Source organism: Prionailurus bengalensis, chromosome E2, assembly GCF_016509475.1.
Source record: "Prionailurus bengalensis isolate Pbe53 chromosome E2, Fcat_Pben_1.1_paternal_pri, whole genome shotgun sequence".
NCBI lineage: Eukaryota > Metazoa > Chordata > Mammalia > Carnivora > Felidae > Prionailurus > Prionailurus bengalensis.
This window is the reverse complement of record NC_057352.1, coordinates 30445910-30459604: the sequence shown is the minus strand read 5'-3', so window position 1 is coordinate 30459604 and position 13695 is coordinate 30445910. Positions and strand designations below refer to the sequence as shown.

The 13695-nt window shown below is 41.9% G+C and overlaps 1 non-coding gene across 1 annotated transcript; it reads right to left on the bottom strand.

Annotated features, from left to right (window-relative positions):
* Positions 1–4598: 4598 nt before the first annotated feature.
* TRNAR-UCG lies at positions 4599–4683 on the bottom strand. Its single transcript has one exon. It is a non-coding gene; the product is annotated as a tRNA-Arg (tRNA).
* Positions 4684–13695: the final 9012 nt, after the last annotated feature.

Genomic DNA, 13695 nt, shown 5'->3' with positions numbered 1-13695 from the left:
GTGAAATATAAGGCACTATGCAAAAAATTATGACACTGCTTTAATTGTCTGAATAGCTATTCAGGATAGAATTATTCCAAGCAATAGATTATATCCTTCCTAAGATATGGAATATGCCTCAAAGGCAGAATCTATATAGTATTCTATTTTTTTGGTTTTCATTTCTTCTTCCATATGGTATCTGGTTGGTGATAACTCAGTGGCCGTAGTTGTTGATTAGTCCTGAGCTGGTCTCCAAATGAATACTTTCCACATTTCTGCCCAAGTCCCAACTTGGACAGTTTTGTTTGTTTGTTTGCTTGTTTGTTGTTTGTTTGGTGGTTTGTATATAAAGGTGGGATCAATGGATTCTGGGCATTTTTTGATACTGGATCTTGAGGGAAATATTAATTTCCAGAATTAGCCACAACAAGTAAGTGCTTATTAGATGAGAAAGGTAAGGGCCAGAGTCACTGAAATTCTGTAGCATTTTCAGAGAGGGATTTTATGAACATCTATCTCAAGTAGCCTTCTCCCAAGTCACCCTGTGTATCAGCATCCTCTCCATTTCCTTTAAGGAACTTATAATTATTTAAAATTACCTTATTGGGGCGCCTGGGTGGCTCAGTCGGTTGAGCGTCCGACTTCGGCTCAGGTCATGATCTTGCAGTCTGTGAGTTCAAGCCCCGCGTCGGGCTCTGTGCTGATAGCTGGGAGCCTGGAGCCTGCTTCGGATTCTGTGTCTCCCTCTCTCTGCTCTTCCACCCCTTGCATGCTCTTTCTCCTGCAAAAAAAAATAAACATTAAAACATAAAATAAAAAAAATAAAAAAATAAAATTACCTTGTTTACTTGTCTTTCCTATGCTCTACTAGTTGCTGGTAACAGGACTTTTATTTTCTTAGGCTCTATTAGAATGCTTTACTAGTTGATGGTAACAGGATCTTTATTCATTTCTCTATATTTGCAGGCTAGAATAATTCCTAACATATGGAGGCAATCAAGAAGTATTTTTAAATGTTTATTTTGAGAGAGAGAGAAAGAGACCACACGTGAGCAGGAGAGAGACAGAGAAAGAGGGGGAGAGGGAGAATCGCACTGAGAAGGCTCAGTGCTGTCAGTGCAGAGCCCAATGTGGGACTCAATATCAATATCAATATCAATATCAATATCAATATCATGAACTGTGAGATCATGACCTGAACCTCAATTAAGAGCTGGACACTTAACCTACTGAGCCACCCACGCATCCCAAAAAGTATTTAAAAAAAAAATTTTTTTTTTCAACGTTTATTTATTTTTGGGACAGAGAGAGACAGAGCATGAACGGGGGAGGGGCAGAGAGAGAGGGAGACACAGAATCGGAAACAGGCTCCAGGCTCTGAGCCATCAGCCCAGAGCCTGACGCGGGGCTCGAACTCCCGGACCGCGAGATCGTGACCTGGCTGAAGTCGGACGCTTAACCGACTGCGCCACCCAGGCGCCCCCCAAAAAGTATTTTTAATTAATCAATGATTGAATGCAGTCTCTGAGCTAGAAGCGAAAAACAGTTCAATTGTCTGCTTCTTCCTTTATTCCAAGGATGACATCCCCTAGATCTAGCAAGAATAGACACACTTAAGCATTCCATGTCGGCTGAGTAGAATCAGTCAATCAGCATGGTAGAGGTATGATAACAGCGAGCCTCACTCATACACAAAGAAACTCAACTAGAAGAGCATTCCCATTGACTCAAAATAATGTCCTGAGTCCTGAAAACATGAAAACAGACTCAGCTTATACCTTCACTTAGGATGTGGTTGGTTATAGCAACGTCAATTTGCTGGTTTTCTTTTTAGTAGACCATATTCCCTCTCTACTATAGTGGCTTCTGAAAGAGAGTTAACTCTGTTTCCTTTTTGAGGACAAACTGCATGAAGCGTGTTAAGTTGTCTGCCACCAGGGTTATAAGGGTCATAAGCTGGAATATGCAGTGATTAAACACTGTCACGCTGAGGGCCCCTCAGGCAAGGATCACCTTCCTTTCCCCCCACCCCAGAGCCTATGTGGCATTGTAACCCTTGGGACCAGTGAAGTCTTTCTTGAAGATTTGTGCTATGTTCAGTACTAGTAAAGTTAATTTTCAGTTTGCAGTTAGTTGTGGTGGTAACTTCTATATTAATGCAAAATTCTTCCTTGAATAGAATTATTCAGGTTAACATTCAAAGACACTCTCTGAATCCTTTTGCGATAATCATCTTGAATGAAAATAGCTGATCTGAATAACTTTATTCAGAGGTGTTGATTATGGACTGAAGTTTTGTATTTTTATGTTAATTTCAGTAAGCCCTTTCTCTCATGTATTTGACATTAACATAGCTGGATAATTTTGAAATTCTGGTGATTGTATTTTTAAATGCACAAAACAAAGTTCCAGTGCAAGGAGGTATTTTTTTTTTTTACCAACTGAAAGACTTCAGTGTGTTGTAAATATTACAGAAAGGGTGACATTCTAGTCTAGCTATACTCCTACAGATTTATTTTCTGTGAACCCTAGATCTAAGCTTTGTAATGGTGCACTTAGTATATCTCCCTTGTCTATCACCTCAGGCCATATTCAGTATTTCCTCACTTAAAATCCATAAAGGTTTGGATGATCACATCTTTACACACAGTGGTCCTTTGGGCATCCCTTTGATTCTTTTGAATTAGGAGATGTTAGAAGTGGAAAAGGCCAGTGATTACATATAAACCAGCAGTGCCCAAACTCTTTTTGGTTGACTGACTGTGTTCAAGTCAAAACACCCGGGGCTCTTTAAAAACAACTCCAACCCCCAGAAATTCTTATTTAGAAGGGCTGGGGTCTGGTCCTGTAATCTGTATTTTTAGAAACCTGATGCTCAGTTGGACTTGGGAACAGATTGCCTCTAGTGCAACACCCTGATTTTATAGACAGTAAACAGAGCCACGAAGAACGGAGGAGGCATACATGGACACACAGCTGGCCAGTGACCCAGCACAAATATCCTCGGTCCCTTTCATGCTGACTTCATCACCATTTATGAGGTTGACAATATAACAATCAATAACCATTTTGTCTACAACTACCACTCAACAGGTGCGCCTAGTGTGCCTCTTTTGTACTGCCCCAAGGCCTCATTTTCTTTCATCCTCCTGCGAATGCTGCTGAGATGTGTCTTCTCTGCTTCCCAGAATTACCAGGCCTTGCAGTACGTCCTTTTGTAACCAAGCGCCTTTTAATGATGTTTCTGCGCGTTTCCTCATGACAGTGTGAGTGCCCGAGTTAGGAGGGTGCTAATATTTTGCAGTGCCCGTGGTTTGGAGCAAGAAGATCACAGACATAAATAGGATGGAAAGGGATTTTTAGGTTTTTTTTTTTTTTTTTTTAGTGTTTATTTTTGAAAGAGAGAGGGAGAGACAGAAGAGCACAAACGGAGGGACAGAGAGAGAGAGAGGGAGACACAGAATCCAAAGCAGACTCCAGGCTCCGAGCTTTCAACACAGAGCCTGATGTGGGGCTCAAACCCAAGAACCACGAGATCATGAGCTGAGCTGAAGCTGGACACTCAACCGACTGAACCACTCAGCAAGCCTGAGAAAGGCATTTTTAAAAGAGTTAAAGCTGATGGTTGTTTGTAAATCTTCTACTTTATCCTGGGACTCTCAGAATCGATCATCACTACTTTGTTTTAATCAGAAACTAAAACTTTCTCAGTTATTCTCAAGGGAACAAATTCTCAGAGGTAAAATAATTTCCACATTCAGTCAAAACAACCACCCTCCCCAAATCTCTAAACAAAACAAACCCCCCCCCAAAAAAACCACACAAAAAACAACTCAATGCTTAATAGATGTGTCATATGGACTCATAAAAAATGGAGCCTGACATTCCCTAGAGTACTTTTCTGATCAGGCTTCTGGGAGGCACAGGATTATTCCATGAGTTGAATTTCCTAATAGGGAATCTGGAGAAAGGATAGCTTTTCCTTTATGAATGTGAGTAATGTGTGTGAGGGGGGGGAAAGAGAACATGCCTTTATGTGTGCAGGTTCATGTGCAGCAACGGAACGTGCTCCAAGGTCTTCCCCTTCTTTCAGGAACACGCGAGGCCGCTTTCCTTTTGGGGTAGGAGATCAAGCAGGCAGATCCACCTAGGATTTCAAAGCCCTGGGAGTTAGGTTACTTCCTCTCAGCTTGGCTGATGTCTTTCTAATGTCATGTGATGTCATGTAATGTCAACGTAACTCATTCTAGTTTTCCTCGTTCTCTAATTCTCAAGACAGGTTTTTTTCCTTTTGGTTATATTTTTTTCTTGTTATCAAGGTAATACATTTTAAACTATAGACTTGAGTTTTTTTAGAGCAGTTTTAAGTTCATAGCAAAAATGAGCAGAAAGTACAGAGAATTCCCACATAACTCCAGCTCCATTCTCCCAACAAAGCACAGCCTCCTCCATTAGAAATAATCCTGGCACCATTTGTAAAAAAAAAATTTAAAAATATTTTTTAATGCTTATTTATTTTTGAGAGAAAGGGAGACAGAGCGTGAACAGGGGAGAGGCAGAGAGACAGGGAGACACAGAATCAGAAGCAGAATCCAGAATCCGAGCTGTTAGTACAGAGCCTGGCGTGGGGCTCGAACCCACGAACTACGAGATCATGACCTGAGCCGAAGTCAGACGCTTAACCAACTGAGCCACCCAGGCGCCCCAGAGGTACCATTTATACCAACACAACACATCATTATCATCCAGAGTCCACAGTTTACATTAGGGTTCACATGTGTTGAATGCAATACCTTTATTGTGAAAGCTTTGAAACACTCAAAAAGGAAAAGCCGAAGAGAATTAAAAGCACCTATAATCCTATATTCAGATGTAACTACTAGTAACATTTTAGCTGTATATTCCACTCATTGCTTTGTGCATGTGTGCACTCACATGTGTAAGTGTGTGTCTGTGTGTATGTTCCTCTTCTTTACCAAAGTCATAGTGGGAATACCACTTTTAACACTCCGCTCAATTAATATTAGATCTCAGAAATCTTTTGACCTTCTTAAATATCCTAACAAATGGTTTTTCATGGCTCTATAACTTCATATTGAATGCTTGATCATGTTTTTTTTTTTTAAATGTTTATTTTTGAGAGAGAGAGACAGGGCATGAGTGGGGGAGGGGCAGAGAGAGAGGGAGACACAGAATCCGAATCAGGCTCCAGGCTCTGAGCTGTCAGCACAGAGCCCGACGCGGGGCTTGAACTCACACACTGCGAGATCATGACCTGAGCCGAAGTCAGATGCTCAACCAACTGAGCCACTCAGGCTCCCCTGATCATGTTTTTTCTACCTGCAAATTGTTTTAAACATTGATGACAGGAACCTTGTCTTACACTCTTTCCTCCTCTCAGACAGTTTCCTAGGGGAGGAATTGGAAGGCAGAGGGCTCTGTGCTGTCAGACTCCCTCTACAAGAGCCTCTGGAAAGGTTCCACCCATGTGTACTTTGATCTGCAAAGTAGGAAACTGCACCTTTATCTTCCTACTTACCCAAAATAGACATTTAAATTAAAAAATTCTATTATAAGAGCAATTTTTAAACTTGCTATCTCAATTCTAAATAAGGGAAGGAATTATGTCTCCTTTACTACAATGTCCCCAAATGTCTAGTCATTTAAATGAACCTTTTTAATAAGCACCTCTAACACTGTCCTAATTGTTACGGCCATTAAATAGATGAATAAGTCATTTTTTACCCTCAAGTATTTCATTCATTATAAAGTGGAGATAGAAAAGTATATAACTATGTTACGTAATGTGCTCAGTTCTTTGCATATGGTTGGTACTCAGTAGCTATTTTTTTTTAAGTGTTCATTTAATTTTGAGAGAGAGACAGGGCACAAGCAGGGGAGGAGCAGAGAGAGAGGGCGACACAGAATCCGAAGCAGGCTCCGGGCTCCGAGCTGTCAGCACAGAGCCCGACGTGGGGCTCGAACTCACGAGCCGCGAGATCATGACCCGAGCCAAAGTCGGACGCTTAACCGACTGAGCCACCCAGGTGCCCCTCAATAGCTATTTTTTGAATGGAAGCTTAGATGAAGAGGACCAGTGGTCTATGGAATTGCAAAGGAGAAAGTCATTGATTTTTCGCGTGTGGCAGGAACAAGCCTCCCAGTGGAGGTGACTTCCTACCTCTTCATTCTTAGTTGTGTGTAGGCACTGGACACTCTTCTTAGGTCCTGGAGATATGGTGGTGACCAAGGCCAACAGATTCCTTGACCTTAGGGAGCTCCTGTTTTAGGTGGGGGAAGACAGAAAATAAGCAAAGAAGTGAAACCAATATGCAGTATTCGGTAGTAACAGTGATGTGAAGACAATAGGTGAGTGAGAGGGATAGAGAGAGGCTGTGTAAGATGAGGTGCTTCCAGCTGACTTAAAAGATCAGTAGGCTTTTGTCGAGCCGAGATGAGGAAGGCACTGGGAAGGGCGTCTAAACAAAGCCACAGGTGGTGGTATGGTCCAGGGAGCCGTGGAGGCCCTGGCGGCGCTCTCGGGAGGAAGAGGGCAGTGGCAGGGGTGGAGGTGGAAATGTCATCTGGTGAAGGACTTGTAAGGATGCCCTCCTTAGCTGACAGACTGACCAGCAAAATCCTCTATTTCCTACTGAGCATTGAGAGGATGAAGAGAAATTTGGTTTGATCACCGGCTCAAGTTACCTCCCACAAGGTAGGTATGAAGAAACATTTCATATAGTTATTCTATATGCTTCATCATGGCATCTCTCCCTCCAGTACCCATCAGTATTTCTAAAAGCCCAACTACTCTTTGGCATGTTTTGGATCCTTAGAAAAGTGAGGTAGAGTGACGTCGGTCACAGAGTTGTTAGATAAAATAAAGGACACAGAGTTAGAGTTCTCTTTCAGATAAACATGCAATAATTTTTTAGTATAAGTGCATCCCAAATATGGCATGCCTTATGTGAAAGTCCACTTTAACTGGGTGTTCTCTGTTTTCACCCACTAAGTCTGGCAGTCCTATCAGGAGAGGCTAGAAAGCCAGAACTGGATGCCTCTTGCAAGGGCTCTGAGAGTAATTGAGAGAACACTGGAGAGGAACAATAGTCCTATTTTGGTTTTATTTTTCCCAGGACTGACTAAATTATTTGCTAGGTAGTTTCTTTCTCCCAAGAAGCCAGAAAGACGATTGTTAACGAATACTCGACTAGAATAACAAGGAACCACTGGACTTTAGGTCACTTCTGTGAGGGGAAGGGGTTAGGGGAAGGGAATGTCCTCATCATGGTCTTGCATCGGGAGATGGTGGTGGTGGGGAATGCAAACTTCATAGATGCGCTTCTTTGAAATTTAGTGTGGTTGAGGGAGGATTGACTATGGGTCCACTTGGCCCAGGACAGTCCTGATTTACAACTGTTGTCCCAGAGTAATTATAGTGTCACCTTTCACCCTCGAAAGTATCCTTGTTTTTAGATGATAAGTAACATGGTCATTTCATGAGATGGCCAGAGAACCCAGAGAACTGAACTGCACTTTTCTGGTCTGGGGATGTCCCATAACTTCACTGGGCCTCCCTTTGTTCATTTGCGAATGAAGGGGCATTGTGCAAAACTCTAAGGCTCTTTCTAGCTTCCATGCTGTCTTTTTCAATGTATGTCTTTGGGCAAAGCTAATAGTAAGAGGACATTTGTTCTCCTCCAGTTTGAGAACAATGCATATTCCATTTTCTTATATGCTCTATTTGTTCATGCTAGCAGAGTTGAATTAGTGTCTGAAAATCTGTGAAGAGTGAAAGCTTAGAACTGTGTTGTTCTTGGGATAGGAAGACCAAGTACTAAATAGTGCCTGAAATACAGTTTTAGTTAACAAAGAAACACAAGTGGCCAGGCAAGACATTGGCTAATTTGGGCCTAAGAGCGTAAGTAACTTTTTATACATGTTAAAAAAGTAATTACACAAGTGATAACAGAAGAATATGGTGAAATTTCCATTTTCTCACCCCCCTCAGATCTACATCGCTCCCTCAAATCAGTTGTACATCCTTCCAGACCTTGTAAATACATTTCTGAATTTTGCATTCATACACACACACACGCATGAATGTATGTATATGTGTATGCATACATATTTGCATATATAAACATATATAAACCATATATTTTTACTTTTGGAGGGACATTGTTATTAATATTCCTCAGCCATTCTTTCTGTTATTAAATATGGGCCTACCTCATTCTTTTTTTTCTTAAGCTATATGATATTTCATACTATGGATGTACTAAAATATATCTAAATAATCCATTGTTGGTAGACATTTAGATTGTTTCCAGTTATCTGCTATAATATAAATAATGCTACCATGAATATCCTTGTATGAATGTGTGTGTGTGTGTGTGTGTGTGTTCATGTAGGGTGGATTTCTAGAAGTTCATTTTAATAGTTATTATTAAATTGTTATTTTAAAAGGATCTTCCAGTTTGCATGTGAAATTAAGAGCACTTTCCTAGGACTTGAGAGAAATTTTGCAAGGATTCAAGATGTTGATTCTTCCTGAAATTTAGCTCTAAGTAGCTTTTATTTATTTATTTATTTTGGAGGAGCGGGGGCAGTGATTCCTTGACCTGTGCAATTGGATCATACCTAGACCAAATTAAATCTTACTTATGTAGAAACTTGGTCTCCATGACCTTGTGTTTATCTGGGGAATGATTTATTGGTGTAGCCTTCAGTCCAGCTATGAAGGACTCTGATGGAAGAACATACTTATCCCTCCATCTATAGAAGCTGAATTAGGCTTACTGGGATTAACTGAGACCGAAGGACTGGTTCATCTACTTTAATTATCCTTCCAATGAGAGCTTTTTCCCAGACTGGATTTTGGATCAGGAGAACAGAGGCCAGAGGGAGTGATAGAACGGCTCAGTTAAAGATCTTACAGAAAAGGTGTTTAGAAGGGAAGGCTGTAGCCTAATGTAGGTAGATAAGATTTTAGGTTTTTGTTGTTGTTGTTGTTTGTTTGTTTTGTTTTGTTTTGAAAGGAGAGGCCATATTTTAAAAAAGAAAAAGCTGCATTTGTAAACTTGGAGTAATTTGGCTTGCCAACAAGATTATTTTTCCAAGGAATCCCATTAAAAGAAAGAATGGTTTTCCTTGCTTTAAAACAAACCAGGCTGTCCCATCCTGAAACTTGCACCCATAAAGCTAAAGTTAACAAAAGGATGAAAGCTGGGAAAATTGAGGGACTTGGAGAGCTGAAGACAAAGACTGGACAAAATGGCCATTGTGCCATCATTGTGTTCTCTGCTTCCCTCTAGTGGTCAGATGAGGGAGTTGGGTGTAAAGAATGTCTCAAGGTCATTCTTATGAGTAACTAGATCGCAGAAGGAAGAAAAGTGGATTTAGGGAGTCCTTAAAACTGCCCATCCCGTCAATAGCCTGCCCAGTGATGAGGGAACAGATATTCTGGCCTAGAAAACATCCACATGTTTGCTGCAGTGGGGCTACTTAATAGTAGAAAGGAAACTTGGGAATCAGGACACTCCATTTAATTCAGTGCATCTCACATATATATAGAACACCAAGGGTGTGCCAGATTTCTGGTCCATAGCTTGAGGTACACGGACGAATTAAACCTGACCCCTGCACTTGGGGAGATGGAAGCACAGAGGGCAGGACACAAACAGCCAGTTAGACTACGACCAGTGTTACAAGAGGCATTTGACAAAAGATGTTTGTTCTTGGTAGTAATTCTCAAGTCGGAGTGAGCTTACTCACTGAGTGATTTTCATATACATTTGTTCCAAAGGAGGAAAGTCTTTCCCTGTTCTGGAGAGACGTGATGGTACATCAGAGAGGAGAGGGAGGAATGGGTGAGGTTTTCTTTCTGTCTTTTGTAAAACACTGCATTTGGACTGCTGAGATGGTACAACCATGACAGCTCAAAGTCTCAGTCTTGGTCTGATGATGAAAGCCAAACCGTGGGCATGAGTTCTTTATTCCTTTGCTAAATAAATGCCTCTGTGAACTACAAGGAAACAAAAGGCTCCATTGAGGGAGGCAGTCATACTACATGGCAATAGAGCCGTAGATGGCCACTTGTGCCCCATGTGTGTGCGCAGCTGCGTCTGATGCTGCTTAAGGAATCCTTTCTAGACTCCCCCCATCTTCAATCTTTAGCAACTTTATTTAGGGACATGTAGGCCTTGCTAAGTAATCCTTTCTCCCTGGTTCTTTGCTAGCAGTTTTTGGATGACATTTAATAAGAACTAACCCGCCACTTTTGGCATTAACTCAGAAGCCAGAAAGGCCGGAAAGGGTTCTAGGAAGAGGGTAGGATTTTAAAAGGGTTGAGTTCCACCTTCAGTATCTAGAGTAATGCTAATGCAAGATGTATGGATTTAGGGAAGCTGCCCTTACCTTAATCTGGAATTTGTTGGAAGACCAAGGACTATGCACCTCTCGTGGATATTTTGGTTTTGCCTGGCTGGTGTCCGCTCCCCTGTCTTACTGTATCAACACTGGATTTTCTGTGGGAAACAATCCTTCCTTACTCTCTTTATTCATGGCTTTAGAGTTCAAACCACTGTGCCTGTAAACTATGACTGGCCACTCAGTGTTTGACATCCTCAGGCTACTGTGGTAAATTCAGGGAAGGGCACAAGACCCAGGCGGAACCAATGAGGGCAGTTAGGACAAGAAGTCCATCCTGGGACTTTTGTTGAAGCTGTCAGGGGAAAAGCATTCCTTTCTCTTGTGCATTCGTCAAAAAAGCTGGGACATAAGCCTGGAGCTGCTGACATCCTGCCACCACGAAGGGAGGGGTTATCTAAGAGTGTAGCCACTCTAGAGGAGAGAAGAAAAATTGAGACTTGGGTCCTAATGACATTGTTTGAGCTCCCGAGTACAACCACATTTGAGACTTCTTATATCCCTAAACTTTTGAGTTATATGAACCAATCTGTTTCTTTTTGACTCTTGCTCAGATCCATGGTTCTCAGACTTTGGTGTCTATTGAATCACCTGAGGGGCTTATTAAAATACAGATTGCTGTGGCCCATCTGCAAGTAGGTCTAGGGTGGGGACCAAAAACTTGCATTTCAAATAACTGTTCAGGAGATGCTGCTGCTGCCGGTCCGGGGACGGTACGTTGAGAACCTTTGATTTTTAAGCCTCTCGATTGCTGCTGCTTATAACCCAAACTGTCTTGACTGCCACCAGACTGATACTGGCTTAACTGATTCTATATGGGAAAGAATCTTACTCCTAGAAGAATTAATAGAATAAGAGATAATGAGTTTGGGAACTAGTCAATAAGACCCCGAAAAATGACATGCTTTGTGCCTGCATAGGACCAATGTGACACTTTCTTTAGGTAGTTTTCCACTGTTTCTGCGCATGCCTGAACCCCTCGTATGGCTAAAGGCAAGGCCGGTGGAGTATATGACAAACGAGCAAAAACGGCAGGACTAATACATGTTTTGTCAAAGACTTAAAGCCCATGCATTGAGAAAATGCACGTTTTTTCCACTCTGATCCAGTCTGTCAACAAAATGCTTTTCATGAGAAACATCAAAGCCATTTCATCTGCAAATTTCATTTTTTTTGAATCCCTTAATCTATATACTGTTGACAAAAATTTCTGTCAAGTGCCTCAAACCATTGTATTAACAAATTTTGTTTTGTCAATCATGATTTAGCCCGCTTGCAAATGCATTTCGTAATATTCCACTCCGTCCTGCGGGGAAGAATACCTAACAGTCAATCCCTCAATCTTGATTTTGAAAGCAAGTGAGGACGGAAAGTAAAAGTGGTGTCGAGCCTGCTCATTTAGCACATCTATTGGATGTCTCTGTGCGTTTTAAATAAATCCAGCTTATCTGAAGTCTTCTCTGGGTGATGCAAGCCACAGTGAGGGTGAAGGATATTGCAGTGGGTGAAACTACACAGTGCTGTCCACGTTTGCCAGTTTTGTTTCTTATCTGCTAATCACAGCCTCTCTGTCCTTAGCTCCGACACTTCTCGCTGTGGCTGGTCTCGGTGGCTTTTATGAAAGCATCACCATTTACAGTTTCCCCTCATTTCCCTAATTAGGAGGATGGCATGTACATTACAGTGACTTCAGATTCCAGGACGTCTTTACTTCAGCTATCATGCCATTAAAGTAAGGGATAGTCACTGCTGTCTTCCAGAGATGCTACAAGAGCATCTGGCTGTTTCAGCTCAAGAAGTTATGGTGGGTGATCTCAAGCTTGAGATGGCTCTTTTCTCCCCAGCTTATTCCTGAATTCTTGGTGATGATATGACAAGAAGACCGAATTTTCTGATAGTCTCTGACATGTTAAATTGCTAAGTTTTTCTTAGGTGCTTCAAAACAAGAGAGTCATAAATCGATGCCACCAACACAAATTATGGTGGATAAATTGTCAGATGCCAATATATCTTGTAAAGGATTGAGCTTATCTTGTATTGCGGACAACAATGAAGTGTGTATTAGGTTAAATATTGGACAATCTGAGTTTGAGTTCTGGCTCAACCTCACAATAGCTATTTGACCTTGAGATTTGACCTTGAGCAAGTCACTGGACGTCTCTGTCCCTGGACGTCTGCCGAGCAGAACTTTTATAACTACTTGGCTTCCAGACTTTCTGGTCATGTGAGAAGATCAAAGGAAATGAGTTTGAGGAGATTATCCATTGCTAGATAAATATAAGGCTTCAGTGGAGGTTGTTTCAGAAGTGCTTCTTTCATTTTAGCTATCTTGGAGGAGCCACTAGAAGCCAGTGGCAGAGCGGTGATGTAATTTGCGAATTCACCTCAAGTCTCTCCTGTGTTGACCTGCCATAGAGCCTGAAAACCCCCTCTTGGGTGGTCTTTGGAGTCTGGCATGCAGAGGACAAGAGGCCACGTGTAAAGCGCATTGGCAAAGGTTGATGCGTTTGTGTATACCACATCGCTTTCTTGTATGAACATCACTAGAAGCAGAGATGGATTGGTCTGATGCAGGAACAGTTGAGACCTAGAACCCAGAATCTGCCTTTAAAGAGAAGGTGGCAGAGAGCATAAGGATAGTTGGAATAGAAGACTCTTTGGTGTCTGCGGGAAGTAGGAGGCCACATCAAGGCCTACTGTGATCTCTTCCACAGTTTTGTTTTCATCTAGCCGTGTACAAAGAAAGAGTCATCTTCTGTCTGAGACCCAACTCTGCCTAGAAAAAGCGGTCGCTACGAAAATGCCATCTGAGTGGTTATGAATTTCGCCAGTGAGACCCTCTGTCCAGCATTGTGGAAGGTCCACTGAGTTCTGTATATTCTTTTATATTCCTTCTTTGCCCCTTGACGACCCCTTCACACTTCTCCTCTCCAGGCAGAAGTACCTCAGTTCCTGCACTCACTCTTCCCAAACCATTCATCATCTCTGTGGCCACCAAAATCCATGCTCCTTCACATGACAAATGATGTGCAGATAATAATAGACTTTCTAGAGCTCTCGGCCCCAGATTTGCTGTCTACAGCCAAGGGAATCGAGATTGAGTGCACAGTTAGGGAGAAACAAATCAATTATAATAAGTGACAAACAAACAAACTCTCCTTTTTTCTCAAAAGCCCAAGCTAGTGGGGTGAGTTATACAGATGACAACTTTCTGGACTGGTGGTTTCTGGGGAATCATCCTCAGACACGCTCACTGGCATTAGGAGGAAAGGGGCCCTGAAC